Below are 21265 nucleotides of genomic sequence, written 5' to 3'. Positions count from 1 at the left end.
CAGACACCAAGGTCAGTGAAGAAGGAGGATTTAGGTGCTGGGGCTGAAGCCCACAGTGGAGAATATCATAGCCCATGTAGAACCCCCCACAGGAGAAGCCTGAGGCGGGAGCAGCAGCCATGAGAGGAACCTACAGGTGGGGAAGAAGGTCTCAGGGAGCTGCCACACATGGGAACGCACGCAGGAACAGTGCACTCCCAAAGGGTGTCCCCATGGTATGGACCTGTCTTGGAGCAATGTTTGAAAAGCCACAGCCTTTCAGTTCAGTCCAGTTCTGGGACATCATCCCGTAGGAGGGACTTCACATGTGGTAGGAGACAGGAGTTACCATGAAGAGGTGGCAGAGACAAAGTGTTATGAACTGACCACAGCCCCCTTTCCTTGTTCCCCTGCATCACACAGGGGGAGAAGGTAGAGGAGGGTGAATAGGGAGAAAGTGTTTTTAGTTTGCTTTTAGTTCCTCATTGCTCTAGTCTGTTAGTAAATGGGCAATAAATTTTATTAGTCTCTCTACGTTGAGTCTTTTTCACCCTTAAAGATTGAGTTCCGTAGAGTGCAAATCTATGTGAGTTTGGTTGTTCTGATTACATATGTGAACCAGATCTTGCAAATCAAAATAGATGCCTCTGCTGTCACAGCATGGATAATCAGCAAGCCATGGTAACTGTCCCAAAGGTATTTTGATGCCAAAAAATCTATCAGCTGTATTCTTGATTTATTTATCCTGATACTTTTATCTGAACTATTATTTGTTTTTAATGCAACACATCTATAAGATCAGTTTAGCCAACATTAAAACTTCTCTACCTATGCCAGTTTAAAAAAAGTATCTGCTAGCATTTAACTATTAGACATATCTTATCACTGAAGTGGAATAGGGAAGCTGGAAGCTAAATTTAGACCTAAAGTAAATACATTCACTCTGTTATTTTCACTGACATGCACTGAAGATATCTTCTCGTGACTGAAAACCAAATCTGCTTTGATTAGATCAAAACAACACTGAAAGGAAACTTTCTGTAAATGAAAGATCAGTATAAGGACAAAGGACAGTATCACAGTGTACAAAGGTAAGACATAAAACAGGAAACATAGGCACAGAAAAAGGATTAGGAAGGAATTCTGATAGGAATTTCAGCCAGCTTTGATAGAGACAGGTGTAGAAGTGGGCAAAGAAAGAAAGATTGAAACAAAAATGCTAGAATGGACTTTTTTTCGGAGTAACAAGTAGTAGAAAGTTATCCTTACAGTGAAACTCATTGGAATTAGAAGTTTGGGAACTTAAGAGGTGCTTCATCCCTTGGGAAAAAGTATTACTGCACATGATGGTTATTCATTCAAAGAGTAGGAATGGAGAATTTCCTTTTCCTACCACCTACACCAGCTATTGTAGCTAGATTTTGTGTTAGGGAACACGGGTTTGGGTGTTCAAGGATGTTGTTCTTCTTACTGTGGTTGTAATCTCCTTAGGTGGAAATTTGAATACATGGTAACTTTTCTTTGTTGTACCAGTCTTGTCACAGGTACTCAGTAAGTGATGGTTACTGATTTCAGTGACTATTATAATGTAGATTTCCTCCTTTTTCCCAGTCATTACTATTTTTAAATCAAGCAACTTAAACCTATTCCAGATGGGTTCTGGTTTCCATAAAGACTAAATTACAATTTGCTTTTTTTGAAACCAGTCAGTAATGATGGTGTCCTAGGCAAATGAATAGCTGTTTTGGCTTGGTTCTTAAAAATTTTGCTTTCATATTTCATAGTGTGCTGAACAGAAGAACTGTGCAGGAATTGGACTAAAACTGGCATTTTATACAAAGTCATTCTGTACTCAGAGAAAAGCATTATCCCAACAACTATGCTGTTCCTAGTTGATTTATTAAATAAATAAATATTAAACATATTAACACATATTAAAAAGAATCATACCTGTTTTCCATCTGTTTTCCCCTCAGATATGAAATGTGGGCTAAACTTACATAGAACTACACATAAGCATTCCTAAGTCTTTGCTAAATATTTTTTTTCTCTAAGCAATTGTCTCTTTAACCTTCATTCTTATTGTTTCCTAGTACTTATTTTCTTCCATTACTATTTTTGCTCTTCCATACTTGAATGACAGAAAGTTGCACCCACTATCACATGACCTAAATACTCACTTACAGAGAAATATTTTCAAACAGTGACCTCCTATAGCAGGCTAGAAATTTTATAGTAAAAGCCATTCTATTGATGCTTTTCCATTCCTTTGTTCCTTTCTCCTAAGAAAAGTAGATTGGAAATACAGCAATTATTCTGCCTGAAAATTGAAAGGGTTTTCTGAGCAACCTTGCACAATTGAGCTGGCACATGTAAAAACTGTTTCTGACTCACTGAGCTGGCATATACTGCTAAATCAGCATTGGCAAGGCTCCAGACATCATGTCACCAACACTGGATATTGTACTAAGTACCAGTTCTGAGCATTGTATCCAAATTGGTTTTATTGAGTTGTTTCCTTTAGTGCTGCAAGGTCTGGCTTAAGAAACGAAAGCCTTAGACTAAAAATAAAAAGACCAGTGTGTAAATAAATGCATGTCAGCTGAGCCATGAGTAATTGAGTATACTATTAATAAGAACACTGCTTAAATTCCTTTCAATGCCTATATCTTCTTACACAGACTTTAATTTTTTATCAATTAGTTAAGAATTATCTTTATAAAATAGTTCAGAAGAAAAAAATATAGAACAAGACATTCAAAAAATGATTACAAACTCCAATACCCATGATCTACTGAAGCCTCGCAAACAATCTCTTTCTGGAAACAAGTATTTTGTTACTTCTTAGTTGAAGTCATAGGAAAGAATTCTAAAGGAGCTGCTCTTTGTGAGCTACTAGGTAAATCTTGATATTATAGTCAATTAGTCAGTTTCTCATTTCATTCTAAGTGACGTCATATTTCCTTTCGCTTTTGGTAAAGTGGGAATATCCACAGGGACAGCAATCTAGTTCAATTAATCATGCAAATTTGTTAATTTGCAATTAAATTGAATCTGATCTGTATGCTTAATATACAAAAAGCAACATCCACTTTGGACAAGATTTGTCCGCTTTAAATTTAGCCCTATATGAAAAAGCTTTCAATATACTTGATGGAATATAATAGCCAAGTCTATGGTAGGGCTTATACATTACACAGAGGAAGAGAAGATGACAGAGATAGAAACAACAGGGAAAAATGGCATATTAGAATAATACGCCAGAATGCCAGAAATCCTGTGTAGCTCTGTAAGGTTGTCATTGCTCTTACTGACCAAGTTAATCATCTTAAAAGTAATTTGTGCCACCATTCATGCTGCAATATCTATTTTGATTTTACAGTGGATATACCCATAGTGTTTCTGAAAATAGGAAGACCATAATAAATCATTTAATTTACCATCCTCTTGCAAAACAGAATGAATTCTATCTGAATTAGTCCAGATACATTTTCTGAAATCTAACCCCAAAAAGATTCATCAAGGGATTTAAAGATGCTCTGACAGATTCAAATAGTTTGCTTGGTTAATATCTGAAAGCTTGTGGACTTCTACATTGTCAGCTCTCCAGTAAAAGCAGTGACAATGTAAACCTCTAAAAATGTGTTGGGAAAAGAATACTTGATTATACCCATCTGCAGGTTTGGCACTTACTTGAATAAACTTGTACCATAGTGAAATTCACTGGCCTTGAGACAATGAAGAAATAAATGTATTTGTTTACAAAATAAAAATAATCAAACAAAAGATAAGCCAACACTAAGACAATAAGTACAGAAAAGATGATAATACCTGTACCTGGTACTTAGTAGGTTCCAAAAGTTTTTCTCACTCTCAATCTTTCTCAAATCTAGCTGTCAAGCTAAAACACACTTCATAATTTCTGGCTGATGTTCAGCCCTGCATCTTCAAGTTGTATTAATAGAAAAGAATCTGACAGTGGGGAGTCATGCTTATTTTTACAGCAGATTATCTTTGAGAGCTATTCATATTCAAAATCCCCTTCCGCTCCTTTTGTCCCACTCTTTCTGGTTTTCTTAATATTAACTCAGTGGTGAAAATTTTCCTTTTATGACCTCAATTCTCTTCATCGCAATCTTTAAAAATGTCAGGGTCTCCTGGACATCGTTAGATGGCAACACAACCTGCTAAAACACTCAGTCTTGCACAGGGGTGAACCACTGACAAACCAAGAAGGAAAATTTATCTTTCCCACAGGCTAAAGCAACTGGTACTTTCATATTTACAAAGATAACTTGTACTTAGTGTTCCATGTAAATGTGTAAGTTTTCAATAAGATTTGCAAATTAGATTAGTGTTTGCTTTTGACTGTGTCACTTCATTAATTATTTATTAAATCATAACAACTGACTTTGTGGTGGTATTGAGTTTGTGATGAACAAAGTGACTAATCTGGTCTTTATAGATCATGTAGTTAATGTTGATTCTACAATCTGCTGAGGCTAACTAGACCAATATGTTACTATACTTTCCATTTACATGGTGGTTTTCAATGTACATTTTAAGTTTTCTTTCCTGAAAATTTAGGCTATTCTCATTATATTTAACATAGGGTGGGTTACAAGCATATTCTCTCCTTACTGCCCTCTTTCAGTCTGTTTCAGCTCCCTTCTTTCAACTTGTCATCATACATCAAGTTTTCTCTATGTTTTAGTTTCTCTTTTTCTGTATTCTGTTCAGATTTGCATATCTTGATATATCTATCATTCTCCATGACTGAATGGTTTTCCAACCAATACTGAACAGACCAAAATAATAATTCAACATGCCTTAAGCAAAAAGGAATGAGATTTGCTGTTTCAGATCTCGTTCTGCAGCTCAGGCTCTGTTTGTATAGTTGATCATAGAATCATAGGATTGCTCAGGTTGGAAAAGACCTTAAAGGTCATCGAGTCCGACCATAACCATACTACCTTAACTCTAACAACCCTCCGCTAAATCATGTCCCTGAGCACCACATCCGAATGGTTTTTAAACACATTCCAGGATGGTGACTCAACCATCTTCCTGGATAGCTTGTTCCAGTGCTTAACAACCCTTCACAACAAGGAATGTCCTTCTGCAGTCAAACCTCTCACAGACTCAGCTGGCTACTATTTGGTCACTGGCTGATATTGATGGAGATGGACAGCTGAAAGCAGATGAGTTTGTGTTAGCCACACATCTAACTGATATGGCCAAAACTGGGCAACCTCTGCCATTAACTCTGCCTCTTGAGCTTGTACCACTTTTCTTCAGGAGTGGAAAATACACTGAAAAAAAAAAAAAGAGGGAAAAACCCTTTCTGTAAAGAAGTTTTTCCTGATATCCAACCTAAACCTCTCCTGGTGCAACTTGAGGCCATTTCCCCTCGTCCTGTCACCTATCACCAAAGAGAAAAGACCAATCCTGCTCTAACTGTGAGCACCTTTCAGATATTGGAAGAGAGCAATAAGGTGTCCCCTTCAGCCTCCTCTTTCCCAGACTAAACAGCCCCAGTTCCTTTAGTTGTTCCTCGCAGGGCATAATCTCCAGGCCCTTCACAAGTTTTCTTGCCCTTCTTTGGACCTGCTCCAGCCCCTCGATGTCCTTTCTGCATTGAGGTGCTCAAAGCTGAACACAGTACTTGAGGTGGGTCCTCACTGGTGCCAAGTACAGGGGCAGGATTGCTTTCCTAGTCCTGCTCACCATACCATTCCTGATACAAGCAAGGATGCCATTGGCCTTCTTGGCCACTCGGGCACACTGCTGGCTCATATTCAGCAGACTGTCCATCAGTACACCACGGTCCCTTTCCATCAGGCAGCTTTCCAGCCACTCCTCTCCAAGTCTGTAGGGTTGACTGGGGTCATTGTGGCCAAAATGCAAGATCCGTCACTTGGCCCTATTGAAACTCATGTGGTTTACCATCGCTCATTGATCCAGCATATCCAGCTCCCTCTAGTGCTTTTCTCCTCTCTGGCAGATCAACACTCCCTCCCAACGTGGTGTTGTCTGCAAACTTACTGAGGGTGCAGTCAATCCCCTCATCAAGATAACTGATAAAAATGTTAAATAGAAGTGGCCCCAATACTGAGCCCTGGGGGACACCACTCGTGACTAGCCACCAACTGGATTTAACTCCATTGATCAGACTCTTTGGGCCCAACCATCCAGCCAGTGTTTCACCCAGCAGAGCGTATGCCCATCCAAACCACGGGCAGCCAGCTTCTCCATGAAAATGTTATGGAGGACAGTGTCAAAGGTTTTACTGAAGTTCAGGTGGACCACATCATCAGCCTTGCCTTCATCCACTAAGTAGATCACCTTGTCATAGAATCAAATCTTGTCATAGCTCTTTGCTGCCTGCCTGTATGTAAATCTGTGGCATTTGGTTCTCCTTCCTGCAACTTCTGTTCAGCATCACCTTTTCAGCCTATTGAGAACTTTTTGAATGTAATTATGTTTTCCATTATGGTTGCATTTTCTCTAAAACTGTGTAATCTTCAAATGTAGTAAACGTTTCCTGTTCCAAATCAATAGCGCTACTGAAAGAAACAGTACAGATTGTTGTGGAACTGGTACTAATGTATCATTCTAGTTAGTGGAAGGGTTTTCATTTGACTTGATAGTAACTTTGTGTTTGTGTCATTACTAGCTTTTCATGATGTAATAGAGGACAGGACTGAAAGCCTTACGATATTAATATAAATAAACTCTTCTGCTTATATTTACATACAAACTTGTATATTTTGTCAACACCAGTGTGGGTATATTGAGTCAACATCTTTTAACTCACTAAAGTTACAGAATGTAAATGAACAGAAGTATTTCAGATGAATGAGCATTATTTTAGTAAAAAATAAACTTAAAGATATATGTATTTGTTGATACTAGAAATGTATTCTTCCAGGGTTTGTTCATGCATCTTTTCCTGCAAACAAAAGACTTCTCTGGAAACATAAGAATCTGACTTGAAGAAAACTTCAGTGCCTTAACAGTCCATAAATAACAAAAGTAGGCCTAATGGTTTCTGAAAGAAAAATGCCAAGCTTATCAGTAGAATCCCCAGCTGTAATTAGCTCATTTTTTTTCTGTGGAATCACTATTTTTTACAGATTGAGCTGATGAAGCTGTGCGTGCTGAAACAGTTGTTCTAGTGATTTGACCACAAGGAATTTGGTTAAAAGAGAAGCAGCCTTTCAATCTCTACTGCAAGGAAACAACTTTGGTTGCCACTTTGGGAAAAAAAAAAAAGGGGGGGGAAGGGGTTATATTTAATAATTATATAATATAACATGAAGCATGATTCACTGTAAGAGCTTTGCTAACTAATGATGTGGTTATATAATAACCATAACTGAAATACTTGAATTATTTTTGGAAAAAAAAAAACAACAGTTAAAGAAGATCTTTACACGTCCTTGAAAGGACACTAATGATGATCATATATAACATACTAAACACCCCTGCAAATCACTCTCCTCTCGATTAGTTTTATTCAGAACACAGACTCTGATTTTGCTTTGGAAAACTAACTCCTGTGACCTATACAGTTGAAAAAAAACCCCATCCCACAGCTATACTTTTCCAAAAGCAGAACAAAGAGAAGAAATAACATACCTTTCACAAGGGACTTGGTATTATCTGAAACCCTATAATCCAAATCTCATTCTGTTTCTTCAATTGGTTGAGTGATTTCAGTAGGCGTGCCTGCAATCTAATCAATTTTAAAACAGCTGTAAAAATAGATTTCATTCACTGAAGGACATCCTACTCATGGATTAACATCAAAGTTATTAAACACAAAAAGGGTGTGATGAATTACAAATATCTTGATAGTTCCATTTGACTTACCCCAAGATTGTGATATCTGGGGGTAACTTTAGAACCCTAAACTATTACTGAGAAATAATAGATACATATAAAAATCCTATTTTACATAGCAGCAGAGAAAGGTTTTTCCTGTGCCATGAAGATCTTGTGAAATGCTGTAATAGCTGGTTAACACTCATCTGGAGGTTTTAAAAGGGCATTTGTATAGACAAAATATCATAATCATATTAGACATGCAGAATATGTTATAGCTGAGATCAGCTGCACTAGCCTTGCTAATACTTTTGCTAATGCAGGCTTACTTAAGAACAAGAGATGTTTTTGTTAGAGCTAATTCTCTGAACATACAATACATCTGTGAATAGTAACAGAATCATTCATGTTGCCTTCCTAGTAATAGTGCTCCCGGTGGCAACAAATTACAAATTAAGTTAGGAAGGATTGAAGGTAATGGAAGCTTAAAACGAAGCACTTTAAAAGAAACATTAGAAGTATTTTGCGCTGAATATCCTCCTGTTTTCAGAAACAAAATATTAATTTTACTATATGTGTTGCATTAACAAACAAATTGGAAAAAATTTCCATGCAGAAAATCCAATCTAGAAATTTTCTCACTCTCAGTATTCCAAATAGAGAAGGATCAGAAATAGAAATGTTGTAATATATCAATGCAAAAATCAAGCTTGTGCTTAGTCATACTTCTGGAAAATAATTCGAGTTTTATTTTAAAAAAATACATTCACCTATATATTTTGAACCAGAAATTCTCTATATTGTCAGTCTAATTCCTGTCTTAGTCAATTGGCAGTTGCACCAGTGGAAGTTACAAAAACATACTTGAAATAATCTGCCTAGAAAAACAGTCTTTTTTTTTCCTAACTTCCTGCAGGCTGATTTGGATTTAATAACATAGAAGTTTATATGTCTTCCAAATCTGGTATTCACTGGACTTTAGCAGTAACTCATGGCAATGTGTACCCTAGGTTGAATTTCCATGGCATGTATTCTATTATTTGATTTTATTCTGTGTATTTTACTCTGTCCTTCTTTTCTCTAGCGAAGCTGTTGATCAAATTTGCCAAGCCATTTACCTGTTTTCTGTAACATTTTTTGAAATCCTCTTCTACTATTGATGTAATCTTCTTTGAGATAAGATGGTCAGGACTGAAATCAGTTTAGCAGGAGAGTATACTACTAATTTATATACACTGCGTATTATTTCCTTCTTACTCATTATATACAGCAAACTTTATTTTCATAGATGACTTGCACACAGTGAACCTCTTTAAATCATGTGATTCCATTTTGATAAAGGTATTGGAAAAATTTGTTTAATCCAGGATTTCTAAATGCTTCTTGTTTCCAGGTCATCTTATTTTAATGTCCTGTGCCAAATACTTGTTCCACGTGAAAAACATTTTAATGTAGTATCTGTGTTTTTTATTGATTTAATATGCCAGCATTCAAAAAGTTCCTTCTACTGGTTACTGAATTTTTAACATCTCTGGAAAGGTAGAAGTTTGTAGATTTTACTTTATCTCAGTAGCAGCAGATGTGAACTTATTTGATAGATAATAGAAAGTTGTAATACCATTATCTCATCTTGTAGAATGATACAGCTGTGTCTAGTCCATATTTCCATTCAGATGGGATCTGTGTTTTTTCTTAAAATGTATAAAAGACTTTTCTAAAATCATTCCATGCATTTCATAAAACTAATTGAAATAGGAAATCATAGAATGGCTTATGTTGGAGGGGACCTTAAAGCCATCTAGTTCCAATGCTCTTGCTATGGGTAGGGTTGCCAACCACTAGATCAGGCTGCTCAGGATCCCATCCAGTCTGGCCTTAAATAGCTTCAGAAATCCACAGCCTCTCTGGGCAACTTGTTCCAGAACCTCACCCACCACCCTCTGAGTAAGAAGTTTCTTTTTAACATTTAACCTAAATCTCCCCTCTTTTAGTTTGAAGCCATTTCCCCTTTGCCCTATTACTATCAGATTATACAGTGTCAATCCCCCTCCTGCTCATCAGCTCCCTTCAAGTTCTGGAAGGCTACAGTAATGTCTCCTCAGAAATGCTGACCTCTCTCTAATAACTGGTACACATTACATGTGTAAGGGAATATCCTTTTGGGAACTATTCGCTATTGGTTGAGCGTATCTCTCAGAATACCCTGTTATGTTCTTTTTTTTCTTTTTCTTTTTCTTTTTTTTTGTATCATATAGTTTTATCATCATAAAATCAATGAGAATTTAATTTGAAAAATTCATTTGAGATCATTTTGCTTCCAAAGATGACAAATGAGAGTCCTGCCTGTTAATATTATTAGAGGTACTAAACTGATATAAAACCAACAGCAAACATATGGAAACAAGGTGATTTTGTGAACTGGTATTTTTCCTGGAAGCATGAACAAGAGAATTAATAAAATTGGCACAGAATTATCAGAGATCACAAACTGTAGTTTGTACTTTTGTCCAAAATAATCAGTAGGTCTGATAGGTCTGTAACTTGCCAGCTAAAGCTCTAGAGGAACCAAAACATGTCAGTCTACTGCATACTAGTTAACAAGACTTTAACTTCGCAAGTAAATTATCTGTAATGTAGTGATCTCTCCTCAGGGTAAATATGCTCTAAGAGTTTATCTTAATTTACCCAGGTAAGTATAAGAAAACTACTGTTTTCATTTGTGATAATATGTAACAGTTTCAGGAATCATTTTCTGTAGCTGATGTTGTTCTTCTCATCACCAGCATTACCAGACATGAAGACAAGAATCATTATATCATCTACTATGGATCTTGGTACTCAGACTGTTATGGAAGTCCAACAACATCTTGTTTTATGCAGTTTTGAGGATGATATTTTCTAAGGATGCTTTGTCTGCTGAATCCTTTCTGAACAGCCTACATGCTGATTGCGTATGGTGGTAAAATCTCATCCGCACACCCACAAAGGGACATGAATATAGAGGGCCAGGCGAAGGAGGTTCCTTCCTGGCCCATCTAGGAGCTATCAGCCCACCAAAGGTCCATACAGGATCAGAGAACTATAGTGGAGCAAAGGCATATGGGGATCTGAAGATAAGGATTGAAAAGAAGGCAAAATATGGGATTCTTTGCCCCATTGTACAGGTGTGAAACCCATGAAAATTAGTCAATGCTGCAGTACCTTTTGAAATTAAGGGTATGGGATACACTAAGAGATGCAGGGGAAAAACATTTGAGGATTACACAGGATTTACTATGGGATGTTTAGAAGAGGAGCTAAAGACAGGGAAAAGGAGGACTTTGGGTGATTTTGGGAGGAAACGAAGTTCCTTCAAAGAGTAGTAATATGGAGGGACAAAGAGATGAAAAAAGCAGATTGAGTGTAAAGTGTTTGCTGGTTGCCATACTTATGTGGTGGTGCCATCTGCCTGATCAGTGCTGGGACTTAAAAGCTTACTTTATGCTTCTTCACTACAGAAAGATGAGAAAAATAATTGTTCCATATTAGTTCCATTTCAAATCTGAAGTTAATGTAGAAAGAAATATTACAGGGTAGAAAGCAATATACAGGGGATACAGAAGGCCTCTACTTCACAAATGGAAAGCAAATGCCATAGTGCTGAAACTGAATGTATGATAAATAAAAGGAATTTATAGACATTTGTTATCAACTTTTCCCTATGCTGGATCTACAGCTGACTAATAATTCAGAGAATGCATTTTTTCTTCACAATGGTTTCTGAAAAGTTTCAGTACACTGAAGATCCAGTAACCTGTCCATGGAGTATCTATAATTTTGACAAACGCTGAAGACCTTCATGTGTGAGGGTGATGGTGGAAAAGCTAAAACTGCAGTCAATTACAGGATCACCTTCACATTCAATGCTGTCTGCAAACAAATAGTTTTCCCTTTATACACTCTGCACGTCCAGTTGTTCTTAGAGTGGGGTAATTAAAGTGTTTAAGAAAGCTTGTTTAGAAGTTGTATCTTTTCAGATAACATGCCAATAACTTCAAAATGATTTATTCATTTATCACATATTTAGTGTATCATTTAAAAACAGTTTGATGCACACTTGTATTGAGACACTTAGATTTCATTCAAGTTTTGAAATGACAGAATTGCACAGCAACAGCAGTGGTTCAAAATATCAATGCTTTCTTGGCAACGTTGATATCAAGACATTAATATTGTTTTAAGACTCTGCCTGCACATATACTCTATAGCCTATATTTAGAAAGAAAATCCTACTGAGATCCTATAAATTTGCGGAGTGGTCAGACTTTCATGCTATTATGGTCCACTGCACAGCAATGTTTCTGTGTGTGACTCGGGAATAAATAATGCTAGGTCAGCTTCATATTGAAAAGATGGAATATTTATTTGAAATGTGCTTTTTTTCTCTTTATTATGAACAATTCTTAAATTTTGCTAATTGATATATGCTTATAGCTTGTTCTATTGCCACTTTTTAGTGTAACGCAATCACTAAGGAAATTCAGTTTGGTTTTTTTTTTAATTAAAAGAAAATGTTTTATCTCAGATTTTCAGACTAAGGCAATTTTTATAATTTGTAGGAAGGTGAGCTTTTTTATTTTGTGGTGAAACACCAGTGTCTGCAATTGTAGTATAAATGTGTATCTTTGCATAAGTATAGTGAAGTCAAAGTAGAAAAGAATAAATCATTTTATATGTGGAGAAAGGCATATCATATTTATTACATATTTTTGCATTCAAGTAGTATCTTGCATATCCTGTCATGGTCAGAAGTTTACATTATTGCACATCATTCAAAATGCAATGCCATGGCTAGTAATTGTTTAAAGGGAGCTTCTACTGAGGTCCATTACCTACTAGTTCTTACTCAGACCTGACCTACTTAACTCTAGAAAAAATGTTGCATCAAAACTCTTAACAAGCAGCAGAGATAAAGTGAGGACTCATATACCATGCTACTAGACTGCACTTCTTGGTTCTAGGCAAAAGCACACCCTTCCACCTACAGGCTAAATCTCTGCTCTGATATTAAAAAATCAACAGCTGTGATCCTCTGGGCATTGAGCTATTCATGCTTTCTTACGAGTCAAGTTATAAGCACACAGGGTCACATAAATGAACAGAAACAAGCAGTAGAATCTTAATGATCTTGGCTGGAAGGCATTTTGAACATTTGGATAGTATTTGTTGAAAATATTATGCTGCAACAACACCATCTTGCTCACTATGAAGGAATTCAGGTGTGCACACAGTAAGAATGTGCTAACCATCTGCTGTCCTCATCCAGAAAGTGTAGAACATGCACTATTTTGGAAAAGAACACAAGCAGTTTGCTTTCGTCCTGACTTGTTAAAATGCAGAACAGATTCAGATGTTTAAGAACGCAAGAAAAGAACAACCCTGTACTTAAAATCTACTTTCCTTTTTGAAATCCTCAATGTTTAATGAAACTCTTTTCAAAATAATGGGTTAATTCATTCAGGAATAGATGCATATATATTTCTTTTATTTATCTTGCTATATGTCTGCAATTTCTGGTTTCAGTTAGGAAGACCATTTTTAAAATTGCATACATTCCTGAATTTGGCATTCTTCACTTTCAAAAAAACATTTTTGCTCTCTTTAATTTTACTGGCTAATTTAGCTTACTAAAACCAATATCAACATAAATACCATTTAATCAATGACTTAGAAATTCACAGGGTCTTGGGAAGCCATGGTCAGTCCTGTAACAGACAGTTAAAGAGGAAATAATTTTGTTTCTTTAAGGAGATGAAAACTGGATAATAGCATTTGTATTGTTTCAAGACATAGGTACGCATCTGCTTTGTTTTTTGCTTTCTATTATGACTGATATATAAAAAATGAAAGATTGCTAATGGAAATTCAGTTTCATTTTAGAGAATATGAAAATTAACATGTTATTTGAAAAAAAATACACGTAGTAGCGTGTGTTTGAGTTTCTGCACTTAATGCAAATGTTTAAATGCATTTCTATATACATGGAGCAAACAGGAACCTAAAATGATGAATGGAGATGTTGATCTTTCATTATAGTAGTTATGCGATCGTAGGCTAGGCTTAGAATCATAGAATTGCTCAGGTTGGAAAACACCTTCAAGATCATCAAGTCCAACCACAACCTGACTATACTACCCTAACTAAAAACATTATGCTAAATCTTGTTCCCGAGCACCACATCCAAATTGTTTTTAAACAGATCCAGGTATGGATCAACCATCTCCCTGAGGGAGCTTATTCCAGTGCTTCACAACCCTTTCAGTAAAGCAGCTTTTCCTGATATCCAACCTAAACCTTCCCTGGTGCAACTTGAGGCCATTTCCCCTCATCCTGTCACCTGTCACTGGTGAGAAGATATGGTTCTCACTGTAATCACCTTTCAGATACTGGAAGAGAGCAATAAGGTCTCCCCTCAGCCTCCTCTTCCCCAGACTAAACAGTCCCTGTCCCTTCAGTCACTGCAGTTCCTTCTGTCACTAATATATATAGATGTATTATAATAATATATATAATCCAGCCACTGTGCATTCTATGCCTGTGTAACCTTAACCTGCTCTGATTTACATTCACAGTGTAAAGAATGTATCTTCACTGACAGTACAGTATCTTAGAGAGATAACTCTATAATTGCACTCAAAGGCTTGATCCTACATATTTACTTTCAAATAAAATACATTTGAACAAGATTAAAATACTACATGTCAAATCAGAAGACTGAGATGTCAGAGTTGTCTGTATTCTCATTAGATATTCCAGTTATTGAATCCTCCACTAAAGGGACTGCAAAGTTTCTAGTGACACAGAAGAAATACACATTAAGAAGAAATCCTTGTGTTTCACCAAATTGAAAACTAATTCTAAAGAAAGTGGAACAAAACACATATATCATCCTTGTTGGATGCTTTCTTCCTTCTAACAGCAATCACACTGTGTTCATATTTGGCTCTAACAGACAAAACTGCAATAGGCTGTTCTGCTGGGGGGCTGAGCCAGGAGCTGAGGCAGCAGGACAACAGGAACAATGTCCTGGATGACTAGTGGCACAGTCGCATGGTAGGAGAACAAGGAGAGCAGAGCAGCACATCTGGGGACAGTCAGTTAACATGTTGGGACAGAATACAAAAGTCCATAAGCATTGAGGCAGGTGTGGAGTCAAGCAGGCTCACATCAGTGAAGTACGCTGCCAAGCTAGGACCAAGGGCAATTGCCCAGCTTAAATGCAGCTCCTGAGGAAAGGGGTCAGCCTCTGCTAATGCTTCTCATATCCCTTTCTCAAACACCTCACCAATTCAAGGCCACAGAGCTGCACTACTACTGCTGGCTCTAAGTCCAGGCATCCAAAACCCTCAGGATGAGGCTGTAACACCAAACTCCTCTTGTTTATTCTTTTCTATACTCTGATCACTGCTAGTAAGTGGAAAACCAAAGAAACTTACAATCTGGGCACTACTGCAAGAGACACTTGTAACTCACTAGGGAGAGCATTTGTATTCTTATTTACATTAGTCACCCCACATATGCATCAAACACATATTCTAAAGCCTTCTTGTTATCTCTCTGTAAACCTTTGGTTATTCAGTTACCTATAGATTAGAGGATCAATTTAATCTCAAGCTGAGAAAAGCCATTAGCTATCTATAAAAGTTGTGCTCAGTTCTGGCTGTCCATTTCTTATCTAATGCTCATATAAATTAAAGTTTTTATTTTTGTAAATATAAATAAAATGCAATGCTCACCTGTTTCTGGTTGTTGCCTTCGCGAGCTCAGAATTTTTCAAGCATGAGATAGAAATGTGGTCTAAGAGCTTTTATTTTGAATGGAACATGCACATTGATAAAATGTTATGATCAATTATGTTTTTTAAATTTAAATGACCCTATCTTAATATTTTAATCATTGCAAAGATACTGCAACATGCCTTTTCATTTCTGTATCAGATAATGAATCTCTAGAGTAATTGTTACTTTATGGTATGTGCTCGTATTCAAGTAATTCCACTGATTTCTGCAGTCTGTTAATCAGCTTCTAAATTCTGCAAATTAGTAAGACACTAAGTGCATTGTGATCAAATTCACCTGAAAAAGGCAGATATAAAGATCACATAAATCCTTGCAATTCGAAGTGACATCCATAGCTCAGGGCATTAGCACTGGATTAGACTTACTATACAATGTAATTGTTTATGCTGTTTTGCAGTGCAATACAGACAAAGCTACACAATCAAAGCTTTCACAGACATAAACAGACATCACACACTGTAATTATATTTGTCTGCAAGATTATAATAATCATAGATGGCAGGTATTATAGCAGTTCTTTTTTTTCTGGTTAACCCATTCACTATATTCTTCTTAGTCCAAAAGCAGTTTTCAACGAGGAGGCAAAGCCCTGTTTTTGCTATATTCTTGTGATTAGAGTTTTCTATAAAATAGAGGTAAAAGTAAAATATTAATTTACTTTTTGCCTTCTCCTCTTTGACTTTTTTTCTTAGAAGTTTAAAGTGAATTACCCTGAAACCATCTCAGAAATGACCCTCAGATAAAAAAGTTTTATGTATGACTTACAATTAGCACAGTGTCATATTGTATCATACTGTGTAAGCTACTTACTGCATGGATGCGTAACGCTTCTTACGTCAAATACAAGACCTACTTTGTTGTGCTGAGATTGCAAAATGTATAGACATCAAGAAATGGATGAAACTGAAAATGTCTTTGTATACCAATAAAAATAAGAATTTAGTCTATGCTTCCATTTACTTTTGTGAAAAGAACCTTGACACCCTCTTGTGCAGACTCATTACTATGACAGTGATAAGAAACTGAAGGAATGTGAGGAGTAAAAGAACTGGAACTTTGTAAGATTTGGCTTATATCAGACATAAAAAATCTGGGAGGTGATCTAGAGGGAGAAGTTACAAAAAGTAGTTAAAACAATTTGACAAGAAGTATTTGATGTGTTATGCAGAGGAGTAACAGGGCAGAATGGCATAAAACCAAGAAGCAATTTTTACTGACTATGGAAAGTGATATGAATGAGAGATACATCAGTATTATCATTCTGCTCACTGTTAAACAAAATACTTCAGTACTCTGAGAAGTACTATTGTATAGGAAAAAAAAACACAAAACAAGCCTCTTCCAATTATTTCTATGTATTATCACCTTGAGATCTTTCTTCTTTACCAGCAACTGTATCCTTTGCAGGAACATTTTTCTGTGTCTGCTTCTGGAAATACTGATGCCAGATACTTTTGGCATATTAGGCATCCCCAAATGGAACTGTAGCTTGGTATATTTACCATGAATTGCCTGAAAGGGTATTTGTATATGATCTTATTAACACGAAGTATAATTAACAGAAGAGAACTGGTAACTCTATTATTACTGTGAGAAAAAGATTTGAGTAATTGTTACAACGAATTGTTGTGTCTGTCCATTTAAGTATCATATCTGTTACTGCAGTGTGGACTGTGAATATACTGCTGAGGTGTTATGACTGCCTAAGACAATAAGTGATTTCAATGTTATCTATAAATAATACTAACCTGATTAAAAGGTGGCCAAGCACTTTTAATACAGTCAGGCTGAGGCTTATGTTAAAATTTTACACTTTTTTTTTACTCTGAAGAGGCAGAGAACACATATAATATTATTATATAGGATTACTTTTTTTTTTCTTTTTAATGAAAATAGTCGTAAACACATCAATGACAAAGATTTCAATTTTTTTTCAATGAGCTTTAGAAGAAGTGCCAGCATGAGAAGTAAAAGCAGTTTGTAAAACAATGTCTTTCTTTTAGCAACTACGTGCAATTTCTTTGGAGCATGAACTCTTATATAACATGTTTTATAAATAACACTGTTAATCTGATATTTAAAAAGTAGTGCAAAATGTTTTATGTAACTATATTTAAGCTTTAAATGTATAGTACTTGCGTAAACTTCCCCACACACTTATCTGTCAGTACTTTTCTTTTAGGCCTGGCTGCTAATTAAATCACCCAATTTTGCTCTTATCATTAACAATGATCATTTCCTACTCAAGCATAATTTTCCCAAAATAAGGAGGTTGCTTCCCCATGAAAAAAGTCTGAAGTAAAACACAGCTCTGCTGGATAGCTTCTGAAGGCTGACATAGGTTGCCCCACTGCTATACCAAATGTCTTCAACAACAGAGAGCCATTGTAAAGCTATTGTTGCAGTGTTCTTGTCAATCTTGTTTGCCATAAGGACTTTCTGGCTCTCAGTGGTAACAATACAGTCACAACTGCCTAATAGTTTGCTCCTGGAGCCTCTGATGTATAATGATTGTAACAAAAGTATGCAGTTTTCAGCTCTTAAGAAACACAGCTACCCAGAAGGAATACTTTCACAGTAGAAATTGGATTAAACAGTAAAAACGTGAAGAGTGACCCTCAGAAGTCTTTAAAAAACTGCAGCCATAAAAACAAACAAACAAAACAACAACAACAACAACAAAAAAAACATGCCACACATCCACTGAGTCAGTATTTTCAAGAGACTAATAAAATGGAAGGACTTTGTGATATTATGGAAGCACCTGAAAAAGCTGAATAATATTTATTTCTTTGTAGCTCCAAGGGTTATTATTGAAAATACTCTTTCTGCTGAAGCTGAGACACAGAATATGAAAAAACACATTGGATTTCTGAACAGTATATGGTGATTTTTCTTCACAAAAAAAATTAAGGCCTCAACACTTGTTAGTATACAATACTTTCCAACTGATTTCTCAGAATGAAAGTAGAATATTGGATTTATTTGTCAAAGTATTAAAGAAGCCATTATCATAGCACTCAGTAATACATTTTCTGATATGGATATGGAATATACTTTTGCTATAATCCTAACTTGCATCTTTTTAAACTATCATGGAGTTAACCTTCCAAGTCCTGAAAAATATAACATGATATAAATAGGAGAGGCTCCAAAATCAGTATAAAACTAACGTTTATCATCATCATGTGAGGTTTGATGATGCTTGATATTATTATATACATCATTTCATTGCTAATTAAAATATATTTCTAAACTTGTTCATAGGAGAAGAAGTGAAACTAATACAAGCTCAGTGGAAGGCATCACAAGATCCATTTCAATTAATGAAAAATAGAACACAACACTATTATTGTACATGTCTTGGATGTTGTTACATGACTGCTGATTAAGTTATGCTGCTCAAAACAAGGCAAAACACCAAAACATGTAAGTGCTTGAATATTTCCAATGACATTTAATAAGACTTTCAAAGATGCAGCTAATTTTAGCACGGTGCACAAAGCCAAGAATATTGGAGTGATCAAATGAAACTTGGCTAGAAAACATGTGAGGGAATCGAAGGCATCTGAAAGTAATGCTCCATCTACATTTTCACAGGTGTTTCAATATCATTCTTGTCTGACTTATTCAGATTTTAGTCCGAATTTTAGCCTTTCACGAGATAAAAAGGTCATACTGAAAAGCCTGTAATTCCCCAGATCCTCCTTATGACCCTTCTTACAGTTAGGCGTCATACTAGCTATTCTCTAGTCAGCTGGGACCTCTCCCACTCACCAGGATCACTGATCATAGAATCATAGAGAGGTTTGGGTTGGAAGGGTCCCTTAAGATCGTCTAGTTCCAACTCTCCTGCTACAGGCAGGGACATTAGACCAGGTTACTCAAAGCCCCATCCAGCCTGATCTTGAACACCTCCAGGGAGGAGTCATTCACAACATCACTGGGCAACTTGTTCCAGCATCTTATCACTCTCATAGTAAATAATTTCTTCCTAATATCTAGTCTAAATCTACCCTCTTCCAGTTTAAAACCATTTCCCCTCATCCTGTTGCTACACGCCCTTATATAAAGTCCCTCCCCAGCTTTCCTGTAAGACCCCTTCAGGTACTGGAAAGACGCTATAAGCCTCCAGCCTGGAGCCTTCTCTTCTTCTGTCTCAAGAGCCCCAACTGTATCAGCCTGTTCCCATAAAGGAGGTGCTCCAGCCCTCTGATCATCTTTGTGGCCCTCCTCTGGACTTGTTCCAACAGCTTGATGTCCTTCTTACGTGGAGGACCCCAGAACTGGATGCAGAGTAGAATCTCATGAGAGCAGAGTAGAGGGACAGAATCACCTCCCTCGACCTGCTGGTCACGCTTCTCTTGATGCAAACCAGGATAGTTGACCTTCTAGGCTGAAAGCCCATACTGCTGTGTCATGTTGAATCTTTCATCAACCAAGACCCCCAAATCCTTTTCCTCGCGGCTACTGTTAAGCCATTCTCCACTCAGTCTGTATCTATGCTTGGTACTGCCCTGACCCAGGTGCAGGAACTTGTGCATAGCCTTGTTGAACTTCATGAGGTTGGCATGGGCTCACCTCTCAAGCCTGTCCAGGTCCCTCTGCATGGCATCCTTTCCCTCTAGCAGTCATGGTGTCATCTCCAAACTTGCTGAGGGTGCACTCGATCCCACTGTCCATTTCACATACAAAGATGTTAAATAGCACCAGTCCCTGAGGAATGCCACTTGTCACTGGTCTCCAACTGGACACTGAGCCATTAACCGCAACTCTCTGAGTGCAACTATCCAGTCAATTCCTTATCCAGCAAGTGGTCCATCTACCATATCCATTTTTCTCCAATTTGGTGACCAGGAATGTCATGCAGGACAGTGTCAAATGCACAAGTCCAGGTAGATGACGTTGCTCTTCCTTTATCCATTGATGCTGTAATTCCAGCATAAAAGGCCACCGTGTTTGTTAGGCATGACTTGCCCCTTGTGAAGCCATGCTGGTTATCACAAATCACCTTCTCTTTATTTTCCACATACTTCAGTAGGGCCTTCAAGAGGACATGCTCCATGATCTTGCCAGGAACAGAGTTGAGATTGACTGGCCTGTAGTTTCTTGTATCTTCTTTTTCCGTTCCTGAAAATGGGGGTTATGTTTCCAAACAGTGGGAACTTCTCCAAATTGCCATTACATTTCAAGTATGATGGATAGCAGGTTGGCAATTTCATCTATTGGTTCCCTCAGAATCCATGGATGGATCTTGTCAGGTTCCACAGACAATAGGGTGGAAGAGATAGATGATAAATAGACAAATGATAGGTGGGGGAAAGTGGCTTGGCAATCACATATGCCAGCTCCCTCAGCACTCTTTGGAGGATCCAATCCAGCTCCATGGACTTGTGGAAATCCAGGTGAAGAAGCAGGTCTCTAAACATTTTCACCTGAATTGTGGGGGGGTTTATTCTGCTCCCCACCCCAGACTTCCATGTCAGGAGGCTAAGGATAACTCATGTTAAGACAGACATAAGGACATAGAGAACTTCAGCCTTTTCCATATCCTCAGTGGTCATGTTCCTTGCCTCATTCAGTAAAAAATGGAAATTCTCTTTGGCCCTCTTCTTAATATT

General features: G+C 37.0%; 1 protein-coding gene across 4 annotated transcripts in view; it reads right to left on the bottom strand.

The window, feature by feature from the left end:
* Nucleotides 1-21265, bottom strand: part of LOC116216677 (uncharacterized) — a 201823-nt gene that overhangs the window by 41433 nt on the left and 139125 nt on the right. For 2 of the 4 annotated variants that reach the window (XR_014883615.1, XR_014883616.1), the window contains exon 4: nt 7621-7717. The exons of the other annotated variants lie outside the window; for them this stretch is intronic. The gene's annotated coding sequence lies outside the window, so the exon portion shown is untranslated. The remainder of the gene's footprint in view (nt 1-7620; nt 7718-21265) is intronic. 4 annotated transcript variants of the gene reach the window in all.

The sequence above is a fragment of the Meleagris gallopavo genome, chromosome 5 (assembly GCF_905368555.1).
Source record: "Meleagris gallopavo chromosome 5, MGAL_WU_HG_1.1, whole genome shotgun sequence".
Taxonomy (NCBI): Eukaryota; Metazoa; Chordata; class Aves; order Galliformes; family Phasianidae; genus Meleagris; species Meleagris gallopavo.
The sequence above is the reverse complement of the archived record's forward strand: the minus strand, read 5'-3'. Positions and strand labels throughout refer to the sequence as shown.